The sequence below is a fragment of the Manacus candei genome, unplaced genomic scaffold (assembly GCF_025592945.1).
Source record: "Manacus candei isolate 608988 ecotype Guabito, Panama unplaced genomic scaffold, ASM2559294v1 h1tg000045l, whole genome shotgun sequence".
NCBI lineage: Eukaryota > Metazoa > Chordata > Aves > Passeriformes > Pipridae > Manacus > Manacus candei.
In genome coordinates this window covers 3,722,892-3,749,073 of record NW_026138093.1, presented here as the reverse complement: position 1 = coordinate 3,749,073, position 26,182 = coordinate 3,722,892, and the positions used below count along the sequence as shown (strand labels likewise).

At 52.7% G+C, this 26,182-nt stretch overlaps 2 pseudogenes; one reads left to right on the top strand and one right to left on the bottom strand.

Moving 5' to 3' along the window:
* LOC127474817 (zinc finger protein 850-like) overlaps nt 1–10,715 on the top strand; it is a 594,864-nt pseudogene extending 584,149 nt beyond the window's left edge.
* LOC127474815 (zinc finger protein 208-like) overlaps nt 1–26,182 on the bottom strand; it is a 1,262,639-nt pseudogene that overhangs the window by 877,162 nt on the left and 359,295 nt on the right.

Sequence of the window (26,182 nt, the reverse complement as noted above, 5' to 3'; positions counted from 1 at the left end):
CGTCCTCACCTCGGGGCCTGGGGCAGGAAGCAAGAAGGACAGGCAGGGGATTTGCCTCCGGCCCACAGGGAAGGCCAAGGACATCCCCCCAACTCCGGCCCCGGCAGGACGGCGGCGCCAGCGGGGTTGTCCTGCAGCCGGGGCCATGCTGGGCTGACAGAGCCAGCACAACACCCGCCCAAAGGGACACTGACTTCCTCCTCACCTGCCTGGGTGGCCCAAGGCATCTTCCTCTTCCTCGCAGCCTCCTCCTCCATCCGACCAAGCTTTGGGAAGGACAAATCCTGATGGGGGGGAAAACAAGGGCTGAGTGCGTTGGCTTGGGGGTTCCTCCTGCCCAAGTCCATCTCTAGAACTTACCAGGCCTCCTGTGTCCATAAAAACCTCCAAAACACCAAGATTCAGGCCAGAAAAACCCAAACCACCAAGATTCAGGTAAAAATCCCTCAGAAATAGGAAGAAGACCATCGCCACCCTAAACTGCAAAAAGTTGAAATTCAGCTAAAAAATAATCCAAAAAGTGAATATTTAGCCCCAAAAAAGGTGATAGGGACTGAATTTAACCCTCCAGCAGGAAAGGCGTTTGATTTCAAGCTCATCTTCAAGGGACACCCTGGCATTGGAGCCTGTGCTCTAATTAACCTCTCCTGTGCTGCCAAACAGCAGGAGCTGTATGGCCAAGGGACAAACTCTGTGATCCCTGTCAGTGTCCATGGCCCCTGTCAGTGTCCTTCAGGGAAATTGGGAGGAGGAAATGAAGAAATTGGTTTGGAACTAAACCGGTGTTAAAGTGGGAAAAACCTCCTTCCATGGAAATAAAACTTAGACAGTTTTTCCTGGGCTGAACAAGCTCATTCAGGGATGAAGGACTGGGACTTCTGTGGACACTTGTGCTGGTTTCTTTGGACACTCGTGTTCCTTCAGAGAGCCCCTGGAAACACTCTGCTGTTCACTCCCAGTGCCACCAGTGCCTGGGTCCTGTCTGCAGCAGCAGATTGCAGTGGGATGGGAGAAATGCTTTTCTGAGCCTCTGGGCTGGACACAGGCACAGCCTGACCCTGAACCCAAGGGAAACAAAGACAAATTCCACGGCTTTAGCTGGAGCAAGGCTGGGGGGGTTTCCTGAGGGCAGCACTAACCAGACTTTTGGGTGTGTGTGTGAGACAGGCAGAAGCACAAATGCCTGCACAGCCCAGAGCAGTCAGTGTGGGGCTGTGCTTGCTGCTGCAGAGACCCCCAGGGAACAAACCCAGGCAATAGTTTGGGTTTATTCCTTGCTCTGTGTCAGTGGAATAGAATGTTCCACAGGAGCTCTGTCCCCCTCTGTGGCACTGGGTGGCTCGAAGCTGAAGAGAGGGGGGGGTCAAGTGCAAGTTCCCTTCTGAAGTGTGTCCCTAAGGAGGACACTTGCCTTATTATTGCTTATTGTTTGTAATATCTTACAGATATATCATACAACACCTAAGGATGGATTCTATAGAATATGTCCTTATATATGATACAGAATATATCTGATTATTGATTTATCTGTCTGTCCAGACAGTTATTGTGTATGCAGAGTGATTGTATTTGAGGGATATGTTCCTCTCAATACCCTGTGAGCTCCACTCCCAAGGCCAGCAAATTCCTGAAGCTCCCCCTTCTGTGCCCTGCAGGTTTTGGCAGATTTGCAAGAGCAGGGGAATCATTCCCTGCAGCCCCTTTGCACTGTAGGAAATGGGAGCCCTGTGCACATCCTGCTGCCTCCAGATTCCATTCTGGGTGTGGGAAGGACCCTGTGGGGAGCAAAGAAATGCCTGGTTCTGCAGGAGCTGGAGATGCTCAAGGGGCAGCAGGACCAAGTCAGGGGCCTGAGGGGCTTTGGGGTGTGGGAGGGTCCTGGGGGAGCTGGGGAGGGGCTTTGGGGATTGGGGGTACAGACCAGTACAGACCAGTACAAACCAGTACAGACCAGTACCTCCTCACTGCTCCCCAGATCTCTCCTGGAGCTGGGCCACCTTGTCCTGGGACACCTGAGCCCCCCCCAGTGCCCTCCCAGTACAGCCCAGTGCCCCCAGTACAGCCCACTGTGTTCCTGTCCCAGGGTGCCGGGTGATCCCTCTTTAGGGGGGGTTGGAAGGGATTTAAAATGGGGCTGGGGGAGATTTCGGGGGATCTGGGGGTGGTTGGAGGTGGTTTTGGGGGTCTTTGGGTGAGTTAAAACAGGTTTTGGGGCCATTGGGGCATCAAAGGTATCTGTGGAAGGAGGGGATTAAAGGGAAAATGGAGGTTAGGGGATATTTGGGGGTGTTAAAGAGGCCTGGGGGGGAGAGAAGGGCCTGCACCAAGAGCAGGTGAGTCCTGAGACCCCCCCTGGTGTCCCCAAGACCCTCCTGGTGTCCCCAGTTCCTCCCCTGACACCCCGAGACCCCCCTGGTGTCTCCAATGTCCCCAGGGCCTCCCCATGGCCCCAATTCCCCCCTTGACACCCCCAATTCCACTGTCCCCAAACCCCATCCCTGATGTCCCCAACCCTCCATCTCACTCCAGGAGCCCCCCCTGGACCCTCTGACCACAAAAACACCCCCACACACACTCACAGAAAGGCCAAGGGCATCTGGGGAAACATTGGGGAGAGTTGAGGGGCTTTGCAGGGCCCTGAGTGATTACTGGGGGATACTGGGACACACTGGGGGGAACCAGGGGGCACTGGGAGGGACTGGGGAGTTACTGGGGGATTACCAGGACACACGGGGAGACACTGGGAGGTTACTGGGCCATACTGGGGGTTACTGGGTGCTCACTAGAGGATCACTGGGCCATCCTGGGGGGCAGTGGGAAGTCACTGGGACACACTGGCTGGTCACTGAAGGGGTCACTGGAAAGTCACTGGGATATACTGGGGGCACTGGGATCCCCTTACCCGGATGTGGTACATTTCCCCCTCCGGATTTTGGGGGGTATCCCCAGGACCCCTCCCCTTGGGGCTGGGGGACCTTCTGGACCCACTGCTGGGCTTTATGGGACCCCCCAAAATGCCCTCAAAACTCCTGAAATCCCCCCTCGACACATCAAAACCTTCTCAAGGTCCCCTCAAATGCCCTCAGAGACCTCATCCCTACCCAGCACCCTCTAAACCCTCTCAGTGACCCGCAAAACCCACCTGGGACCCCCCAGTCTCCTTTAGGGACCCCCCAATCCCCCTCAGAGCCCCTCAAAACCGTCTAAGATCCCGTAAACCCCCTAGAGACCCCAAAACTGCATAAAAGGTCCCGCCAGGACCCCCAAACCTCCTCAGAGACCCCCAAACCCCACCTGGCACCCCCCAAATCTCCTCAGAAACCAAAACCCCCTCAGAGATCCCCAAACCCCTTCAGGAACATTCAACCACACCCTGAGTCCCCTCAGGACACCGAACTCCCTCAGGGACCCTCAAAACCTCCTCGGTTATCCCCGCACCCCCCCGCTAAACCCTCCCGAGCCCCCCGGGGGACTCACAGCGCTCAGAGCGAACCGCAGGCCCCGCCGCCATCACCGAGTCCCGGCTGCGCGCGCACCGCGCTCAGAGAACGCCGCCGCAGCCAATCAGCGCGCGGCCACGCCCCCGCAGCCCCGCCCCCGGCCCTGCCGCGTTGGCTGCCGGGAATCGGTGATGGCGGCGGGTCGGTCGGTGAGCTCTGAGTGCGGGCGGGGGGTGCGGGAGAGCGGGGTCTGGGGATCCCCTCGGGGGCTGCGGGGAGCGCGGCTGGGGGGGGAAAGGCTGGAGGGCTCGGAAGGGTTTAGCGGGCGGGTTCGGAGCTTCCCGAGGGTCAGAGCGCAGGGCCTTGGAACCGTCTCGGGGGCCGCGGGGCCCGGAGGCCTCCCAAGAACCCGGAAGGGTGATTCGATTGCTGAGAAAGTCCCTCGGAAAAAAAAATTCAAACCCACCCAACCCAAAAAAGAACTCTAAAAAAAGGAAAAGTGAGAAAAAGGTGAAGGAAAAACTGGAAGGGCGAGGAAGATTTTATTGCTTTGCTTCAGTTTTTCCTTGGTCTCCCCCTTCTCAGATTCTCTGCTCCCTTCCTTTACAGAAAGCTCTTCTGCTGTTCTGTGGTTTTGTGGTCCCTTAGGGGCTTTTAGAGGTCCCTGAGGAGGTTTTGGAGGCCTCTGAGGAGCTTTGGTGTCGCGAAGTGACTTAGGGGGGAGGTTAAAGGTCCCTGAAGGGGTTTGGGAATCCCCGAGGAAGTTTTGGAGTCTCCGAGGGAATTGGGAGGTCCTGGGGGCTTTGGGGAAGGGTCTTTGAAGCAGTTTTGAAGGTTTCTAGGGGGATTTCGGGAGTCCCAGACGGTTTTGAGGGTCTCTGAGGGAGTTTTTGAGGTCCCTGAAAGGGCCTGGGGGTCCCAGGTGGGTTTTGCAGGTCACTGAGAGGGTTTAGGGGGTCTTGGTAGGGGGAATTAGGTCTCTGAGGGGATTTGTAGGAGTCCTTGAGGAGGTTTGGATGGGTCCAGAGGTGGATTTCTGAGGGAATTTCAGGGGTTTTGAGGAAATTTTATGGGGTCTCTGTGTCGATGGACTGACCTCAGGGAAAGAGGATCCCAATTCCCCCCCTGAGCCTCAGAGACCCCCAACACTCAGCACACAGAGACCCCAGAGGGAAGGGGGCCCAGGGGTCCCCTAAAGCCCAGCTGTGGGGTTCAGGGGGTCCCCCAGCTCCCAGGGGAGGGGTCCTGTTGGTGCCCCCAAAAATCTGGGGAGGGGGATGTACCACATCTGGGTAAGGGGATCCCAGTACTCCAGTATATCCCAGTGACCCTCAGTATAGCCCAGTAACCCCCTCAGTGACCAGCCAGTGTGTCCCAGTGACTTCCCACTGCCCCCCAGGATGGCCCAGTGATCCTGCAGTGAGCACCCAGTAACCCCCAGTATGGCCCAGTAACCTCCCAGTGTCCCCCTGTGTGTCCTGGTAATCCCCCAGTAACCCCCCAGTCCCTCCCAGTGCCCCCTGGTTCCCCCCAGTGTGTCCCAGTATCCCCCAGTAATCCCCCAGTGCCCCCCAAACCCCCCCAACTGTCCCCAACATGTCCCCAGATGTCCTTGGCCTTTCTGTGAGGGGGGGAGGAGTGTTTTTGGTCAGAGGGTCCAGGGGGGGTTCCTGGAGTGAGATGGAGGGTTGGGGACATCAGGGATGGGGTTTGAGGACAGTGGAATTGGGGATGCCAAGGGGGGAACTGGGCACACCGAAAGGGTCTTGGGGACACGAGGGGGATCTCAGGACTCACCTGCTCTTGGTGTAGGCCCTCCTCTCCCCTTCTAGGCCCCATTAACCCCCTCAAATGTCCCCCAACTCCCCTTTTTTTCCTTTAATCTCCTTCCCCCCAGATACTTTTGACCCCCCCAATGCCCCCAAGACCCTTTTAACTCCCCCAAATTCACACAAAGCCCCTAAAACCCCCCCAAATCCCCATCCAACCGCCCCCCCAGATCCCCCCAAATCTCCCCAAGTCCCCACCTCAAATCCCTTCCAACCCCCCTCTAAGAGGGATCACCCGGCACCCTGGGACAGGAACACAGTGGGCTGTACTGGGGGCACTGGGCTGTACTGGGAGGGCACTGGGGGGGGCTCAGGTGTCCCGGGACAACGTGGCCCAGCTCCAGGAGAGATCCTGGGAGCAGTGAGGAGGTACTGGTCTGTGCTGATCTGTCCTGGTCTGTACTGGTCTGTCCTGGTCTGTCCCCCCAATCCCAAAAGCCCCTCCCCAGCTCCCCCAGGCCCCTCCTGAGCCCCAAATCCCCCAGGCCCCTGACTTGGTCCTGCTGCCCCTTGAGCATCTGCAGCTGCTGCAGAACCAGGCATTTCATCAGCAAATGTGCAGGTGACCCCAAGCTGGGGGTGTGTTGATGTGCTGGAAGGCAGGAGGGCTCTGCAGAGGGACCTGGCCCAGCTGGATCCATGGGCTGATTGCAAGGGGATGAGGTTCCAGCAGGCCAAGGGCCGGGTCCTGCCCTTTGGCCACAAGAAGCCCCGTCAGCCCCCTGGGCTGGGGCCAGAGTGTCTGGAGAGCAGGCAGGCAGAAAGGGAGCTGGGAGTGGGGATGGACAGGGAGCTGAAGAGGAGGCAGAGTGTGGCCAGGTGGCCAAGAGGGCCAATGGCTGGTGGCCTGTGTGAGGAAGAGTGTGTCAGCAGGAGCAGGGAAGGGATTGTTGGGCTGGAGTGAGCGCTGGTGAGGCCACCCCTGGAGTGCTGTGTCCAGCTCTGGCCCCTGAGTTGAGGAAGGCCCTGGAGGGGCTGGAGCAGGAGCAGAGAAGAGCAGCGAGGCTGGGGAAGGGAGTGGAGCACAAGTGGTGTGAGGAGAGGCTGAGGGAGCTGGGGATGTTGAGGCTGGAGAAGAGGAGGCTCAGGGGAGACCTCCTGACTGTCTGCAAGTCCCTGCCAGGAGGTTGGATCCAGGTGGGAGTGGGACTGTTCTGCCAGGAAGCAGCAGTAGGACAAGAGGGCTGGGTCTGGAGCTGTGCCAGGGGAGGTTTAGGTTCGATATTAGGAAGCAATTTTTTGCAGAGAGAGTAATGAGGCCTTGGAATGGGCTGGGCAGGGAGGGGGTGGAGTCAGCGTCCCTGGAGGTGTTGAAGGTGAGAGTGGATGTGGCCTCAGTGCCATGGTCTGGGAAGCACAGCGGGGTTGGATCCAGGGTTGGACTTGATGATCTCGGAGGTCTTTTCCAACGTGGCTGATTCTGTGATTCTGTGATTGCCATTCCTGTGGCAGCACATGCTTGAGGCTCCATCCCCAGGGTGATAGAGATGTCTGTCCATATCTATCTGCAAGGTTAGTGTGTAAATGTGTGGTGTTAGAAAAGCAGGCTGAGTTGTGGGCTGGTTGTAGAAGGAGAAAGAAGCCCAGAGGCCAGTGCAAGCAGGCAGCCCTGAGCTTGCACCTGATGTCCCCTCCCTGCAGGTTCCTGTCCTTGAGCCCAGGCCCTGAGGTGAGGCTGAGAAGTGGCGCGGAGGTGAGCCCAGAGCTGTCCCTGAGGTGAGGCTGAGAATAAGTGCAAGGCAGAGGTGCTGCTGAGGAAGGAGAGCCCTGTGGTGGGGAAGAGACAAAGCTGTGTGTGCCCATCCCCGAGCAGGTGCTGTGTCCATCCCCTGTGTGCCAGGTGAGCTGGGGCTTTGCTGCAGAGCTGCGGGCGCTGATTTGAGCGTCTCCAAGTGCTGAGATGGTGGGCACCCAGGAACACAAACTGTGCCTGGCCACGGAGCCTGCAAGGAGGAGCAGAGACAGCCCTGGCAGTGTGGGGGGCCAGGTTGTGCCTGTGCCTTCCCCTGCAGGCCCTGGCTGTCCCTGCTGGGCCCCTGTCCATCCCCATCAGGTCCCTGCCCGTCCCCCCCGGGCTGAGCTCCCCCCAGGAAGTGCCGTGGAGCTGAAGCTGCTGCCATCCCCCCCTGCAGCCACTGCCCCAGCCAAGGGAGCAGCAAAGGCAGGGCCAGGAGCAGAGGCAGCAGCAGGGGAGCCCTGGGGGGGCCGGGAAGCTCTTGTGTGGGTCAGGAAAGAGGCGCTGGGCACGAGGCCGGGGCTGTGCTGAGCAGGCCCAGCCCTCACATCCCCCCAGCCAACACCGGCTGCCCGGGGGGCTTGGGAGGGACCCCCAGCCCGTGTGCCCCACACTGAGCTGGCAGAGAGAGAGCCAAGGGACAGGACCACGGGCAGGGCCACGGGTGAGGGACAGGCAGGGCCATTGCAGGGCCACGGTGAGGGCACAGCCTGTGGCAGCAGAGCTGCCCAGGGCCGGGGGCAGCCGGGGGTGTTGGGACCAGGCAGTGCTGGGGCCGAGCAGAGCACGAGGCCTCTTGCAGAGCCCTGGAGCAGCCTCCCACTTGCCAGCCCTGCCCTGGTGGGGTGACACTGTTCCCTCCCTACAAGACAGTCTCCCTGAAATTTTCAGGGGGACCTTTTGTGTCTATTCCTGGTTGCTAAATCCTGCTGGGGACCTGAGGGAACCTCCGCAACCCCATCCATGGGGCACAATCTCCTCTCCAGAGCTTGACTCACTGCAGACTTTGCAGTGAAATCTGTGCTGGCAGCTGCATCCTGAGCCCAAAGGCAGTTTGAGTCCCTGAGTGCTGATCCATCCTGGGGACCCAAGGGATCCTCTGCCATTCCATCCATGCAGCAGGAGTCACGCTCCTGCCCTTGACTCCATGCAGAGGAACAAGTGCCATGTCTCTGTTTGGGAGAAGCCAGATGCTGCCCCTGGGCCATCAGAAGTGGTGCTGAAGCCTCTTTCAGCCCAGCCCCGGGTGCAGTTTTCTCATCCCCTCACCGAGTGCCCGCTCCCCCAGCCGGCACTGACCAACCAGGGCGTTTGGCACACTTGGTTTGGTGGTTTGGAGAAACAGCCTTGAACTGGCAGGGGGCCAGAGAACCTCCAGTAACAGCCCTGGAAAGTTTTAAATGACACTACATTAATACAGCTTTTGATTAGAATATAGCAACTCAATCAAGTGCTCATGAAATGACCTCACTTCCATCATCCTCCCAATTAAACACATTTTTTTGGGCTGAATCTGCTTAAATCTCAGTGGTTTGGGTTTTTCTGGACTGAATCTTGGTGTTTTGGAGGTTTTTATGGTCACAGGATGCCCGGTGAGTTCTAGAGATGGACTTGGGCAGGAGGAACCCCCAAGCCAACGCGCTCAGCCCTTGTTTTCCCCCCCATCAGGATTTGTCCTTCCCAAAGCTTGGGCGGATGGAGGAGGAGGCTGGGAGGAAGAGGAAGATGCCTTGGGCCCCCCAGGCAGGTGAGGAGGAAGTCAGTGTCCCTTTGGGCGGGTGTTGTGCTGGCTCTGTCAGCCCAGCATGGCCCCGGCTGCAGGACAACCCCACTGGCGCCGCCGTCCTGCCGGGGCCGGAGTTGGGGGGATGTCCTTGGGCTTCCCTGTGGGCCGGAGGCAAATCCCCTGCCTGTCCTTCTTGCTTCCTGCCCCAGGCCCCGAGCTGAGGAGGGAGAGCGCGGAGGACAAATCCCCCCGTGAGACCCTGGTGGGAGAGGCCGTTTTGAAGGGCTCCCCGGCGCAGGAAGGCAGCGGGGAGGAAAAGGGCCGGAGATCCCCCCGCAGGAGGGGCTCCAAAGCCAGCCCAGGGTGCTCTGAGGAGGAAAGAGCCAGCCTGTGCCGGGAAGGTGGCAGGAGCTTGAGCAGGAACTCCAAAGTCGTGGTCCCAAGGCAACATCCCACTAGAAAGAAGCCCTTCCAGTGCTTGGAATGTGGGAAGAGTTTCAGGAACAGCTTCCACCTGATCCGGCACCAGCAGCTCCACACAGGGAAACGGCCCTACATGTGTAGGGAATGTGGGAAGAGCTTCAGAGACAACTCTGATCTCCTCACCCACCAGCGCATCCACAGTGGGGAACGGCCCTACACATGTGAGGAATGTGGGAAGAGCTTCAGTGACAGCTCCAACCTCCGCACCCACCAGCACATCCACACTGGGGAACAGCCGTACACGTGTGGGGAATGTGGGAAGAGCTTCAGGCAGAGCTCCACCCTCCGCTCCCACCAACGCCTCCACACCGGGGAACGGCCCTACAAGTGCTTGGAATGTGGGAAGAGGTTTATGACCAGCTCCAATCTCTACACGCATGAGCAGACACACACGGATGAGAGGCTCTTCCGCTGCACCGACTGCGGGAAGGGCTTCAACCGGAACTCCACCCTCCTCAGGCACAGGCGCATCCACACCGGGGAGAGGCCCTTCAAGTGTGGGGAGTGTGGGAAGAGCTTTGCCCAGAGCTCTACCTTGACCTCACACCAACGGACCCACCAGTAAGAGAAGCCCCACCAGTGCCAATATATTCTGTGAGTGCAGGGCTTGAGGTGTGTGGGATTGTGTGGACACAGAGAAAGAACTAACATTCAGAAACATATCTGCTTCCCTGTCTCAATTAATAAACCCCAGAGTTTGACACATTAATAATATCCATAGCAATTGTGATTTGACTATATATTGTGACCTGCATATGCACATGTGAGCATAAGGACATAGGAAATAGGTATTGTAGTCTCTGCAGTTCTTGTGTTATGGGTGAGGGGAGAGAGGATTCGAGCTAAAAATTGTCCAAACATTTTGAGAGTGCAGAGACATCTGTCTGACCATCACTAGGTGTGCTTTGATTTGAAGGCAGAGCATGTTAAAGAATGCAATAACTTAAAGCCAGCTGCAGTCTGGAATTTTTGCTCTTTCAGCAATAACAGTAGCACTAATAATTATTAATAGTTAATGAGCTAACGTGCAATAAATGTATCTGCTCATTTTGACATATGTGTGTCGCCAGAACAGAGAGATTTCTCTGAACAATTTTTCCTGCACTCTGTATGCCTTTCTTGCCATGGAAGTGACAAGCTGTATTGTTTATACTTATAGACTGTGTGAAAATATGTGATATTTATACTTGTTAGCTGTGTGTCTAATTATAAGGTTTGAGAACGTAATATGTTTATAGTAAGAAAGCCTTGAGAAACTGGAGATAATGAAACACCTGCAGATTTAGGAACACCCCTAAAAGCATATTAATTAGAAAGAGCTTTTTATGCCAAGGATGATTTCAGGTCGCATGGACAGAGCCTCAGATCCAATAAACTGAGAGCATGAGAGGCGTGCGCAGACTGAGCTGTCCAATCACCTTGTTGTGAGCATGTACCCTGAGCAAACTAAACTGTATAAAAGTTAACTGCTTTAAATAATAAATCGGACATTGCTTTGATCACATTGGTCGTGTTGCTCTGTCTCTGTACCTCCTCATCGATATCTGGTGCCCGTAGCAGGGACTTCTTCTTCACCGAGTTCCGAGGGACGTGAGGCGAACAGGAGGAGTTGGGAGAAGCAGCCGTTGGAGGTGGCGTGTCCCCCGGCGCTGCGAGAAAACAGCTGCAGCAGTACAAGAGAAATCCTGCCCTGGTCAGGTGAGTCGGCTGAAGAAAGGAGAACAGGGTCTGCTCTTTCAAAAGAAGAGGCAGTGCAAACGCTCCTTTATTTAATTCTCTCTGAGAGAGATTCTAATTATGACGAAAAAGCCCTTAAAGGGGTACTAATCCCCACAGCTAAAGCTGCCTTTGAGGGGTCCATTTGGGACGCTATAAAGGAACAGTTAGGGGAAAAAATCACAAAAAGATATGATGAAGCAGCTCGCTATTCTACATCGTGGCAGCTGCTGACGAAACAGAGCAATTTCTAAGGACTGAGAGGCAAGTTACAGCTTTAGCCTATGCTGTGTTAGCGAGCAGCTGTGGTGGTTTGAAAAATCTTTTCTCTGAGGCAGTAATGGTTTGCCCCACTGATAATACTGGACCAATCAATAGTCCACGTGCACCCTACGGGAATTACACACCCACAGAAACGGAAGAGAAGGTGGTGAAGGCAGTGTAGAAGGAGGGTAGCCATGACTGAGCCATGAGGAAGCAGGGGGCCAGTGAGCCCCTCTGGGGGCCAAGGGCCCAGCCCCCAGCTGAGGTCACGGGAGACCTGGTATAGTGTCAGTGCTGGACCGGGTCCTGTAATCAAGGGCTGGAAAAGTTTCCTCACTGTCAGCAGCAGCAGAAGACACTGAAAGCGGCAGTGGAGCAGTCCTGAACAGAGACAACAGTGGCTGAAAGCCAAAAGGTAGCCAGGAGCAACGAGATAACGTGAAGCCAGCTGAGAGACGCAGAGATGTTCCTGCAGGAGGGAGAGCTGGCAACAAACCAGAGGAAAACTCAACAGAGCTGCTTTGGGGTAAGACTGTATTACTTTCCCAAACCCCAGAGACTCCTTGAAGAGAAGGGGTGGACTTCCAAACCCTCAGGGAGTCCCGAAATGCAGCAGCAGCTGGAGAGAGGGAGAAAGGAGCTGAAAACCCGGAGTTGTCCTGAGAGCTGAGCCAGGACGGAATGCGGAGGAGGTGGCCGTGCCCTCTGCTGCTGCTGCTGCTGCTTCTATTCTGCTACTGAGCTGAGACAGGGCAGAAGAGCTTTGGTAAGACTGAACTGAAAGCTGCCTTCAATGTTCTAACCCAACAGGTGTGAAGATCTACAAGGAAATTCCCCGAAGGCTCGGGCTCAGGGTTGAAATTTCCACAAAGTAAGAACAAAAATCCTAACTGCTATATTTAAATCTGCTGCCCTTGGGAAAAATGGAGGGCACTAAGCAGTGCCACAAAAACCTGAAATGAAGGAACTGTGGCCTGAGAAGTGATAAAAAGACTCTTTTCTTCTTGGACTTTTATTGAAGAAGAGGAGAAATTTAATTTAATGTCAATATATAGGTGGGTATAAATAAACCTTTGTAAATATTTTCCCCTTCCCCCAATAACAAATGGTTTTGATGGTCTGAAAACTCTCCACATGGGGTGAAAAAGATATCAAGTCCATACCATCACTAAACCCTCTCACAGGGGCAAACTGTGGGAGGGGGGCTTGAACTTAAAAATTAGATTTGGGGAGTTTCAAACCACCACAACCTCACACCAAGGGACCCACAGTAAGAGAAGCCCTTCGAGTTCCCCGACTGCGGGAAGAGCTTTGGCTGCTGCTCCAACTCCATCAGCCATCGGAGGACCCCCATTGGATGATCCACAGGGACCCACCTTGGGCACAGACCTGGTGACCCACGGTCCAGGTGGTCCATGCTGGGCAGTGTATTGGGGTTTAGATGGCCATGTTTTGGTTCCTGGGGGGCTCCAGGGGTGGGGTCTGTGATCAGGTGCCAGAAGCTTCCCCCCTGTCCAGCCCCTGTCCCGACCCCCCTGACAGTGAGGGTGATTCAGGGTCTTCTTAACTGATCCCTTGGGGCAGATTAGAGTTAGTTTATCTATATCTATGTCTATATTTATCTATATATGTAGGGTTTAGTTTAGAACAATTTTGTCTCCATGTAAAGTAGGTTTGGGGCAGTTTTGGCTCCTGTCCATAGTGATATAAAAACACAAAAATAGCACTTCCCCTCTCTGGCTCCAAGCCCAGCCTGTCCCCTCCAGGGGTGGGTGTTCCCCCCTCTGCCCCGGGCGGTTCCATTGCCCTTGGGCAGCAAAGCCCCCACTGCTTCTGCAACTGGAGAGTGTTGGAGCCATGGACCATTAACATTCCAGTCTCTCCCAGCTCTGCATCCCAAAAGTCAAGAGGGTTCAACCTGTCACCTCAAAGTGGATCAATCCCACTGAAAATGGCTCAATCCCACCCCAAAATTCCTGTGTTTCTTATTTTCCCTATGTAATTCTGGGGCCACCAGTGCCACCCCTCAGCTCTCTTCAGGCTGAGGCTTGGCCTTGCACTTTTGCCTTTGCTGGATTTCTTCATCAAATATTTTTCTCTCCCTGAAAACAAAAATATGGAAGGTTTTCGATAATCTGGACATCTTTAGATCATCTGGACAAATTGCATTTTGCAGTGTTGGAACGGAACATTTTCCACGTTTAATCATTTGTTCCCATCCCTCCCAGGAGGGAGGACACTGAACTCTTCCACAGAAACAGAAAACTAGTAACAAAAATTCAGAGACTCCTGAAAATGAAAAATACCTTTTGCTCACAGGTGGCCCTTTCATGTCCTTCTCTTCTACCTTCTTACAATTGATGTTATCCATGGCAGCAGTTGCCTAGATGATGGCCAAAAAAAGCATTTAATTCATTTAGAATCATTCCAGAAAACTGAATCACAACTGGGGATTTGAAACTACCTCAGGGGAGCACATTTGGAGAAAAGGGTTCCTCAATCACTTAGAAAATTTGGCTGAAACTGCTTGTTGTGGGCCTGAAACTCTTAAATAAATAATACCAACTCATCCTGCATCCTTCCCAGGGGAGTATTTTTATCCCCAGATTAAGATATTCTCCAGTGATTTTGTCTCTACACAAATCAATGTTCTCCTGGGAAAAGCACCAAGTATATGAGACAAGTAACTGTAAAAACAACCAACCCACCCAGCCCACACACAAAGAAAAGCCCAAGAAACCCCCAAGAACTTGCCAAATTAAATAAACCCCTGAAAACCAGACTTTGAAGCATTTCAGAAGTAATTAAAATACATGAGAAATCAGTCCTTGTGCCTTCAACAAACTGCCTCAAGCTTCTCCTTTCTGTGCTTTAAAATCAGCATTTCAGTGAGTCAGGCTGTAGACAGGTATGAACTTTGCTGCCCAGCTCAGCCACCAGTGCCCCTAAAGGTCCCCCAGAAAAGGGGATTGAGGGGGTCCTGGGTGGGCTCTGGATGGATTTAGGGGGTCCTTGGGGGTCTGTGGGGTGGTCCTGGCACCTTTAAAGTGAGCTGGATGCCCATTGAGGGGGAGGTGCCCTCCCAAAGCCCCCCAGAGCAGGTTGACACAGGGGAACGCAGGGGGGGTCCCCATTCCCAATCCAATCTGGGGCCGGTTTTGCCCTCCCCAACCTCGGCTCCTCCCTGAGTCACATCTATCATATGACATCACATCCTCCTCTGTGACATCACAGCTCATCTATAACATGATATCACACCACTCCCGTGACATCACAGCTCCAATGTGACATCACATCCCCCTCTGTGACATCACATCCCCCTCTGTGACATCACATCCTTCCCTCTTACATAACATCCCCCTTTGTGGCATCACATCCTTCCCATGACATCACATCCTTCTCTGTGACATCGCATCTCCCCTGTGAAATCACATCATTCCTGTGACATCAGATGCTCCTGTGATATCATATCCTCCTCTGTGGCATCGCATGCCCCGCTGTGACATCAGAGCTGCCTATGATATCAGATCCTCCTCTGTGACATCACAGCTCCCCTGTGACATCAAGGGATAACATCCCGCTCTGTGACATCACATGTCTGCTATGACATCACATCCTCCCCGGTGACATCACATCCTCCTCTGTGACATCACATCCTCCTCTGTGACATCACATCCTCCTCTGTGACATCACAGCTCTCCCATGACATCACATCCTCCTCTCCAACATCACAGTTTACCTGTGACATCACATCCTCCTCTGTGACATCACGTCTCCTATGACATCATATCCTCCTCTGTGACATCACACTTCCTCTCTGACATCACATACTCCTCTGTGACATCACAGTTCCCCTGTGACATAACATCCTTCTCTGTGACATCGCATGTCTCCTATGATATCACATCCTCCTCTGTGACATCACAGCTCCCTGTGACATCACATCCTCCTCTGTGACATCACAGCTCTCCTACGACACCACAGTTGTCCTGTGACATCACATCCTCCTCTGTTACATCACAGCTCCCCTGTGACATCACATCGCATGTCTCCTATGACATCACATCCTCCTCTGTGACATCACAGCTCCCTGTGACATCACATCCTCCTCTGTGACATCACAGCTCTCCTACGACACCACAGCTCTCCTATGACATCACATCCTCCTCTGTTACATCACAGCTCCCCTGTGACATCACATCCTTGTGTGTGACATTGCATGTCTCCTATGACATCACATCCGCCTCTGTGACATCACAACCCCGCTGACATCACATCCTCCTCTGTGACATCACATCCTCCTCTGTGCCATCACAGCTCTTTCATGACATCACATCCTCCTCTGTGACATCACAGTTTCCCTGTAACATCACATCCTCCTCTGTGACATCACATCCTCCTCTGTGACATCGTATGTCTCCAATGACATCACACCCTCCTCTGTGACATCACAGCTCTCTTACAACAGCACAGCTCTCCTGTGACATCACATCCTTCCTGTGACATCACATCCTCCTATGTGACATCACAGCTCTCCTATGACGTCACATCCTCCTCTGTGACATCACAGCTCCCTGTGTCCTCTGTGAACATCCTCCTCTGTGACATCACATCCTCCTCTGTGACATCGCATGTCTCCTATGATGTCACATCCTCCTCTCTGACATCAACTTTTCCTCTGTGATATCACAGCTCCCCTGTGACATCACATCCCCCTCTGTGCCATTACATCCCTCCTCTCTGACATCACAGCTCTCTTACGACAGCACAGCTCTCCTGTGACATCACATCCTTGCTGTGACATCACATCCTCCACTGTGACATCACATCCTCCTCTGTGACATCGCATGTCTCCTATGTCCTCACATCCTCCTCTTCTGTGACATCACATCCTCCTCTGTGACATCACGTCTCCTATGACGTCACATCCTCCTCTGTGACATCGCATGTCACCTATGACATCACATCCTCCTCTGTGACATCACATGTCTCCTATGACATCACATCCTCCTCTGTGACATCACAGTTCCTCTCTGACATCACATCCTCCTCTGTGACATAACATCCTCCTCTGTGACATCACATGTCTCCTATGTCCTCACATCCTCCTCTGTGACATCACATCCTCCTCTGTGACATCACATGTCTCCTATGACGTCACATCCTCCTCTGTGACATCGCATGTCTCCTATGTCCTCACATCCTCCTCTGTGACATCACATCCTCCTCTGTGACATCACATGTCTCCTATGACGTCACATCCTCCTCTGTGACATCGCATGTCACCTATGACATCACATCCTCCTCTGTGACATCACATGTCTCCTATGACATCACATCCTCCTCTGTGACATCACAGTTCCTCTCTGACATCACATCCTCCTCTGTGACATAACATCCTCCTCTGTGACATCGCATGTCTCCTATGTCCTCACATCCTCCTCTGTGACATCACATCCTCCTCTGTGACATCACATGTCTCCTGTGACGTCACATCCTCCTCTGTGACATCGCAGCTCCCTGTGACATCACATCCTCCTCTGTGACATCGCATCCTCCCCTCTGACATCAACTTTTGCTCTGCGACATCACAGCTCCCTGTGACATCACATCCCCCTCTGTGCCATCACATGTCTCCTATGACATCACATCCTCCTCCGTGAAATAACATCCTCTTCTGTGACATCACAGCTCCCTGTGACATCACAGCCTCCTCTGTGACATCACAGCTCTCCTACGACACCACAGTTCTCCTGTGACATCACATCCTCCTCTGTGACATCACAGCTCTCCTATGACATCACATCCTCCTCTGTGACATCACAGCTCCCCTGTGTCATCACATCCTCCTCTGTGACATCACATGTCTCCTATGACGTCACATGCTTATCTGTGACATCACATCCCCCCTGTTGCATCACATCTTCCTCTGTGACATCACACACCCCTGTGACATCACATCTTCCTCTGTAACATCACATGTCTCCGATGACATCACATCCTCCTCTGTGACATTTCAGCTCTCCTGTGACATCACATCCTCCCTGTGACATCACATGCTTCCTGTGACATGACATCCTCCCTGTGACATCAGGTCCTCCCTGTGACATCAGGTCCTCCCCTGTGACATCACACCCTTCCTGTGACATTACATCCTCCCCTATGACTTCACAATTATCATATAACATCACTCCTCCACATGGCATCACAGCTCCCCTATGACATCACATCTTTCTTGTGACATCACGTTTCTCCTGTGATATCATATCATCCCTCTCACATCACGTCCTGCCCTGTGACATCATATCATCCCTGTGTCATCAAGGCTTCCCTATGATGTCACATCCATCATATGACATCTTACCTCTCCTGAGATATCATATCCTCCCTTTGACATCATGGCCTGCCCTGTGACATCACATCATCTCCATGACATCACAGCCCCCCCGTGACAACACATCCTCCCTGTTACATCACATTCTTCTTGTGACATCACAGTTTGCGTATGACATCACCCTCTTCCTGTGACATCACATCTCCCATATGACATCACAACCATATGACATCACATCTCTCTTATGACGTCACATCTCTCTTATGACATCACATCCATCATATGGCATCACATCTCTATTATGACGTCACATCCATCATATGACATCACATCCTTCCTGACACATCACACCTGCCCATGACATCACATCCTTCATGTGACATCACATGTCCCCTATGACATCACAGCCATCATACGACATCACATCTCTGCTATGACAGCACAACTACCTTGTGACATCACATCCTTCCTGTGACATCACATCTCCCCTATGACATCACATCCATCATATTCTGGGATAATGCAGGACCACATGAAATCAAAGGAATTCTGGGACACTGTCGAACCTGCTGGAACCAAGGGAGCCCTGAGATATTTCTGAACCTCCCAGAATCCAGGGGCCACTGGGACCCTGCAGAACCTCCTGCATTCAAGTGCTCCTTGTGAAACTGCAGGCTCTCCTGGAACCCAAGGATTCCTGGAACACTGCAGAGCTCACGGAACCAAGGGGCCACTGTCCCACTGCAGCTCCTTCTGAAGCACAAGGGACCCTGGGACAATGGGAAATCTCCGAGAATCCAAAGGGCATTTTGGGACTGCAGGGCCTCATGGAACTAAAGGAACCTTTGGAGACTCTGGAAGTTCATGGAATCCAGGGGCCATTGTGACATGTGGGGCCTCCTGGAAGCAAAGGAACCCTGAGAATTTATGTGGGAACAAGTTAAGTCAGCAACAGCTGCACTCAGTTAATCAGAATCCAAAAAGAGTGTTTTGGCCTTGACTGGTGTTTTCCATCCAGAGAGTGCTGTTTGCCAAAGTGGAAACCACTTGGAACGCTCTGCATGGTAGCCTGATTTTTTTCTCTGGTGGCTGAACACAGCCAGTACATGAGGGGAGGGGAATGTGTGGGATCAGGACACTGCTTTGGGGTCATGCTGGGAATTCCGGTGGACTAAAAGACAAAGCCCAGGCGCTGTTTCCAAAGGAACCCCCATGAAAGGGGGACACTGGAAAGATGGGAGGACAACTCCCAAAATGGAACTCTGTGTGTGCAGCCTCATTTTCTCCTTCAGCACCCACAGGAGAGAGGGCGAAAAGTGGGGGTTGGGACCCCAAAACTGTTTTGGAGGGAAACTGGGGATTGAGGGGACAATGGGAAAGTGGGAGGAACAGGGAGAAGGGTGTAAAGAGAGGATAGTCTGGTAGGTCTGGCAGTCCCATGGGGGTCTTTGGGCACAGGGGGCTGCGAAAGGGGGGGGTGAACCTTGAGCTTCCAACTTCCTGTGGGGTGCTTGGGGCTGCAGGATCCAATCTCAGCCTTGGATTATGCCAACAGTTTAATTTAGAGGAATTACAGAGGTCTGACTGAAACACTTAGGTCACCCAGCTTTTAATGATGGCAAATCAAATCTATTGATACAAATGAGTTATTTAGGGTTACAAATGACCAGACAAAAGATCTTCATCAGGATTATTTACTGCACAATAGAAACACTAAAACTACCAGTAGTGAAGGACTTCCTGCACTCGAGGTACTGGAAGGGCTTCTCTTATTGGTGGGTCCATTGGTGTCTGGTCTAGTTAGAGTTGTGGGTGAAGCTCTTCCCACACTCCCCACACTTGTACGGTTTCTCCCAAGTGTGGATGCACTGGTGCCTGATGAGGGTGAAGTTCCGGTTGAAGCCCTTCCCGCAGTCGGTGCAGCGGAAGGGCCTCTCATCCGTGTGTGTCTGCTCATGTTGGAGAAGATGTGAGCTGGTCATAAACCTCTTCCCACATTCCAAGCACTTGTAGGGCCGTTCTCCAGTGTGGATGCGCCAGTGGATGCGGAGGGTGGAGCTGTCCTTGAAGCTCTTCCCACATTCCCCACATGGGTAGGGTTGTTCACCAGTGTGGATGCGCTGGTGTCGGATCAGGTGGGAGTTCTGGCGGAAGCTCTTCCCACATTCCCTACACGTGTAGGGCCGTTCCCCAGTGTGGATGTGCTGGTGTCTGAGCAGGTGGGAGCTCTTCCCAAAGCTCTTCCCACATTCCAAGCACTGGAAGGGTTTCTCCCTGCTGGGAGGCTGATCAGACTCCACCAGGTCAGAGCTCCCCCTCAAGCTCCATCCGCCTTCCCAGCACAGGCTGGCTCTTTCCTCCTCAGAGCACCCTGGGCTGGCTTTGGAGCCCCTCCTGCGGGGGGATCTCCGGCCCTTTTCCTCCCTGCTGCCTTCTTGCGCCGGGGAGCCCTTCAAAACGGCCTCTCCCACCAGGGTCTCACGGGGGGATTTGTCCTCCGGGCTCTCCCTCCTCAGCTCCGGGCCTGGGGCAGGAAGCAAGAAGGACAGGCAGGGGATTTGCCTCCGGCCCACAGGGAAGCCCAAGGACATCCCCCCAACTCCGGCCCCGGCAGGACAGCGGCGCCAGCGGGGTTGTCCTGCAGCCGGGGCCATGCTGGGCTGACAGAGCCAGCACAACACCCGCCCAAAGGGACACTGACTTCCTCCTCACCTGCCTGGGGGGCCCAAGGCATCTTCCTCTTCCTCGCAGCCTCCTCCTCCATCCGCCCAAGCTTTGGGAAGGACAAATCCTGATAGGGGGAAAACAAGGGCTGAGCACGTTGGCTTGGGGGTTCCTCCTGCCCAAGTCTATCTCTAGAGCTCACCAGGCATCCTGTGACCATAAAACACTCCAAAACACCAAGATTCAGACAATAGCAAGAAGACCCTCACCCCCCCAAACTGCTAAAAGTTACAGTTAAGCCAAAAAATATTCCAAACTATGAACATGTAGCGCAAAAAAATTCTCCCAGACATTCCTCCTCTCTGGTCTCTTCCCTCTGGGGTTCAAGGGGTCTCCCCTGATTGACCCTCTGACTCCTCTGGGGTGTTGGGGGTTCCAAGAGTCCCTTCTCCTCTGACTCTCACCTTCAGGGTGCCACATTCCCAGACATTCTCCCTTTCCACGGTTTCCACTTTGTTGTCCCAGGGATCCCAGGTGTCCCCACTGTCCAAGCTTCCCCTTCTCTGCGCCCCCCCATTTCAGGCTCCCCAATTCCACTGTCCCCATACCCCACCCCACTGTCCCCAAACCCCAACCCTGATGTCCCCAACCTTCCATCTCACCCCAGGAGCCCCCCCTGGACCCTCTGACACCAAAATCATTCCCCCTCCCTGCCATGCTCACAGAAAGGCCAAGGAGGTCTCCCCTGAGCCTCCTCTTCTCCAGCCTCAACACCCCCAGCTCCCTCAGCCTCTCCTCACACCACTTGTGCTCCACTCCCTTCCCCAGCCTCGCTGCTCTTCTCTGGATCCTCTGACCCCAAAAATGCTCCCCCTCCCATAGAAAGCCCAAGGGCATCTGGGGACAGTCTGGGGGCTTTGTGGGGCACTGGGTGATTACTGGGGGATACTGGGACACACTGGGGGGAACCAGAGAGCAATGGGAGGACTGGGGGGTTACTGAGGGACACTGGGAGGGCACTGGGAGGGACTGGAGGGGAACTGGGGCACACTGGGGGGCACTGGCAGAGAACTGGGGAGTTACTGGGGGATTGCCAAGGCACACGGGGAGACACTGGCAGGTTACTGGGCCATACTGGGGGTTACTGGGTGCTCACTGCAGGATCACTGGGCCATACTGGGGGGCAGTGGGAGGTCACTGGGACACACTGGATGGTCACTTAGGGGGTTACTGGGCCATACTGAGGGTCACTGAAAAGTCACTGGGATATACTGGGGGCACTGGGATCCCCTTACCTGGATGTGGTACATCTCCCACCCCGGATTTTGGGGGGCATCCCTAGGACCCCTCCCCTGGGGGCTAGGGGACCCCTTGAACCCCATTGCTGGGCTTTAGGGGACCCTGTAAAATCCTTTCAAAACCTCTGAAATCCCCCCCCTCGACCCATCGAAACCTCCTCAAGGACCCCTCATCCTTCCCCAGCACCCCCTAAACCCTCTCAGTGACCCACAAAACCCACCTGAGACTCCCGAAGCCCATTCAGGGACCCCCAATCCCCCCCACGGGCCCTCCAAACAGTCTGGGACACCTTAAACCCCCCAGAGACCCCAAAACTGCCTCGAAGGTCCCCGCAAAGCCTCCCAGGAACCCCAAACCTCCCCAGAGACCCCCAAAGCCCACCTGGGACACCCCAAATCTTCTCAGAAAACAAAACCCGCATCAGAGCCCCCGAAAACCCTCCAGGGACCTTCAACCTCCCCCTCGAGTCCTTTTAGGGACCCCCCAAAACGTCCCCGGGAACCCCCGAACCCCCCCGCTAAACCCTCCCGAGCCCTCCAGCCTTTCCACCCACACCCGCGCTCCTCGCAGCCCCCGAGGGGATCCCCAGACCCCGCTCTCGCCGCCCCCCCGCCAACTCACCCAGCGAAGTGCAGCGGCCGCAGGCGAGTCCTCCTCACTCCCGACCACGAGGCCAAAATGGCGCTCGCTCCGCGCGCCCTCCGCCTTTACAGACCCGCCCCGCAGCCAATCAGCGCGCGGCCACGGCCCCTGCCCGCCCCCCGCCTGCGCGGGGCATTGTGGGAGTTGTAGTCCCTGCGGCGGGGGAGTATCGGACTTTGTTTTTCTGTCTTCTTTTATTTTCTCTTTTTTCTTTCTTTCTTTTCTTTCTTTTTTCTTACTTCTTTCTTTTATCCCCTTTTTCTTTTTTCTTTCTCTTATTTCTTTTTTCCTTTTTTCTTTGTTCTTTCCTTTTGGTTTTTTTCTCATTTTTGTCCTGTTTTTTTTCTTTTTTTTTCTGTTTTTTCTTCTTTTTTTATTTTTTCTCCCTTTTTTAATTTTTATTTTATTTTTTTACTTTTGTTTTTTTTTCTTTTTTTTTTACATTGTTTTCTATCAGTTGTATTTTCAAGGAAAATGTAAACACATATCAAAAAAATCTCCAGGTACATATCTTACAACAACAGATAATCTGCCATTGTGCCAGGTTTGTGAGGATTCCCAAGATCACAAACACTGAGACACCAAGGGTGGAAGTGAAGCAACTTTATCCTGTCTCTTGCCACAGCCTTCAATCCACACCCAGCCCTGGATTTCTGCAAAGCCGCTGGGCAGGAGCAGGAGATGGAGCTGGTGCTCGGCGGGAGGGGCAGCAACAACAAACCCGTGTCTTTGGCACAGGGGAAGGAATTTAGTGCTTGAGGGGTTACATTCCACAGGCTCCCCTGGGGATCAGCTCATGCTTGGACAGTGAGAACAGCAAGAACATTCCTAATAAAAATGCCAGAGGGAAGGGAGCGGAGGGGGAGCAGGGGCAGGAAAAGGAAGCAGAGCGGTGGAAGATGGGCTGGGGCGGTCGGGGCTGGGGGAAGGCAGGCTGGACAATGCCTTGTTTGGTCCAGCAGCTGGACCAGCTCCAGGGCAGATGTCGGGGCAGCCTCTGCCACAGGGACATGGACAAACAGACCCTACAAAAGCTCTCAGAGGGGTTGGGGGCTCTGGGCGGGGCTGCGCTCTCGCCTCAAGCCAGGATACCCCAGGGCAGTGGAACAGCAATTCCTGTCAGCTCCCAGCAAAGATTATTGGGGTTTGCACTGGGGAAATATTGACGCTCCAGCTTCCTCTTCTCTTTTTAGAACTTTGAGCTTGCAGTTGGGTAGAAGGGCTGGTGGGGGAGTGGGAAGAGACCCACTGAGGGGCACATCTCATCCCTCAGTTAGATGGAGCTAAACCCCTGATCTTGCTTAGGAAGAGCTGCTGATGCTCAGTTGTCTTCTTTCCCTTCTGCTTTAGTGGGATATTACATTTCCCTGCAGTATTAGTGATAGAATGCTATGTCAGCTGGAATGTTTTGGTTCTTACAGAAAGCATCAACAGATTTAAAGGAAGGTTTTTTTTACATAGGTGAGACCTCCAAAAAAACCAAAAACCCCAAAGGTAATATAAGTGCAGAATAAAGTGAACTTTGGAGTTTTCCTTTTAATTCTTGGGTAGAAAAGCCATCCCAGTTAGGGACAGCAATTTATTGCATTGCTGAAATAAAACCAACCAACAAACAAAGAAATCTGACTTTGTTCTCTTTCGGATTTGTTTTTGATCATAAGAATCCTTCTAGTGAAAAGGGCTAATTTACTCTTTCTAGAGGAATGTTTTAAGTGTGATTATCACAGCTGCTGAAAAGGTCTAAAATAGGACATTGACCTTGAACCTGTTCCTGCGTTTAGGATGTGGTGCTTAACATTCAAGAAACAATAGAACTGCAACTCATTTATTGAGGTATCATCTCAAAGTGTCAACTCTTGCTCTGTAAAGACATGCCACAAGGATTGTAGAAAGCTTACAGTATCCCAGGAGGTACGTGTGGTATTTTATCAGTGTAAATATGGATAAGATTTTCAATATTTCTGCTGGGAATACTCCATAACTAAAGTAAGTTTTCCCTTTGGTACTGCACTAGTTTATGATTTAATTGTTACTGACATTCCACCAGTCATATTATTAGCTTCACCAAGTGAAAGAGAAATAATCCTGTATTAATTAAAGAGAGCAACTGAATTCCTTCACTCATCTTATCCTTGGCTGTCTGAGACAGTGATGCACTTCAGCTTCCCTACAGAAACTGCCACTAAAAAAGAGATTGGGGTGATAATGAGATATACAGATTGAAGGGTGTGCCTGAATTGTCCTCAGGGAGGAGACATTTTGGTGGGTGACAGGCAATGTGCCTGTGGTTCCCTTTTTCTGTCTGGGTTTTTTCCCTTTCTTTTTGTCAGAGGCTTTGGGAAAGGTGTTTTGTCAAGAGAATAATATTCATTTATAGCCATGTGAACGGTTTCTATCCTATACCAGTGAAGCAGTCACCTAAATACCCATACCCATGCCTTTAAAAATAAAACAAGGAGAAAACGTGGAGTATTTATTTGAGACCAGATAAACTGAATGTAGTTCAGTAACATGGAAAGGCAATTGCTGTTATTTCACAGAGATATTTCTTTCTATGCTGGAACTGAGGGGAGGAGCCAAATCTAAAAGCCTTGCTCTGTGTCTTTGTGAACACACTGTGGGTAAGTTCAAAGGAGCATTCAGAGATTGTGTTGTGTGAGCTTTTTTCCCTGAGATCAAAACAAGGAGTAATTAATGCTAAATCCATCGGATGGCTTTCAAGTAATAACTTGGTTCAGTTTGTCCAACTGTGTACAAACAGGTTAGGAAAATCTGGAACTTTAGAAGGGTTAGTTTTTTACCTCATTAGCAGGATATCCAGGGGTGCACCAAGTGCCTTCCAGTGAGGAGCACAAGAGACCAGCAGACAGTGACAATATTGTTCTAATGTTAATGTCACTGGAGCACAGAGTGAGATCACATCTGAGTTATGTTTCTTTATTCAGTGGTTGGGAATAAAGAGAAAATCACATATTTGATGACACTTTAGGATTTATTTCACTTTAGGTATTTTGCAGCTGGACTTTGAATAAGGTTCCATGGTATATTGCAAATTTGTATCTCAAGTTAACAGTCTACTTCTTCCCAAAGAAATTCTCAGCAGCTAACTCCCTTTCATCATCTTGCTCTTTCCCTGATGGCTTGAGCTTGTTGCTCCTTTGGGTAAATACCCATTTGACACAATGCACTGGGCAGCTTCTGCCAAGTGCCACTGAATCTCACTTCTTCCCTTGCCTTGAGGTAGCTGTGCTTTAAGAATGTGGCTGTTCAGATGCCCTGAAATGCCTCTAGTATTTCAATGGGAAGAATCTTCAAGATGTGCTGTTTGGCACACATGAAAAATGACCTGCCCAGAGAGCCATGGAAATGTAGGTGCTGCTCAGTAATGCCCCTTGACTGGGACAGGCACTGCTGAGGATGTTTTCCTTCCCCTCTCTGATTCCATTCCCACTGTTTTGTACAGACTCCTTGTGGGCAGATTTTGCACTGTACAGTTTGAGAAGTTAGTGCAGATGTGTGTTTGCAGGCATGTTCTTCTTCTGTATTCTCTGATCAAATTCAGTAAACTGATACCTGGCTTGAACTTTTTTTCCCCCCCATACTACTATTTTTATTTATTTCTCCAGAACAGCTTGAGAAAATGAAGGCACACTTAGCCCCAGGTTACTTGCTGCTGTAATCTCTTGACCTTTTTTCCTTTTCCCCTCCCCCAAACTGATGGGTAACTGTGAAACCCAAGGTCAGGAATGTGGTTGGAATTCCAGGCCCCAGTCTGGGGGAGGTGACACTTTCAGCCCCTGGGGGAAGAAGCCACTGCTTTGTTTATCAACATGCAAAGGACAGCCCAGGATTTCTGGCTCTCCAAGCAGCAGCACTGGCAGGGAAGAGCTGCTGGCTTGGATGGAAGAGGGTTGAGAGAAAAGTAGTGATGGCTCACAGGGGGAGAGGAAAAACGTGTTATTTAGGGCTGTAAAGTGGGGGGGATGACAAGCTAACAAGGTAGTGGAAGCCACGGAAACAGGAAAAGGAGGGCTTAGAGGAGACAGATCA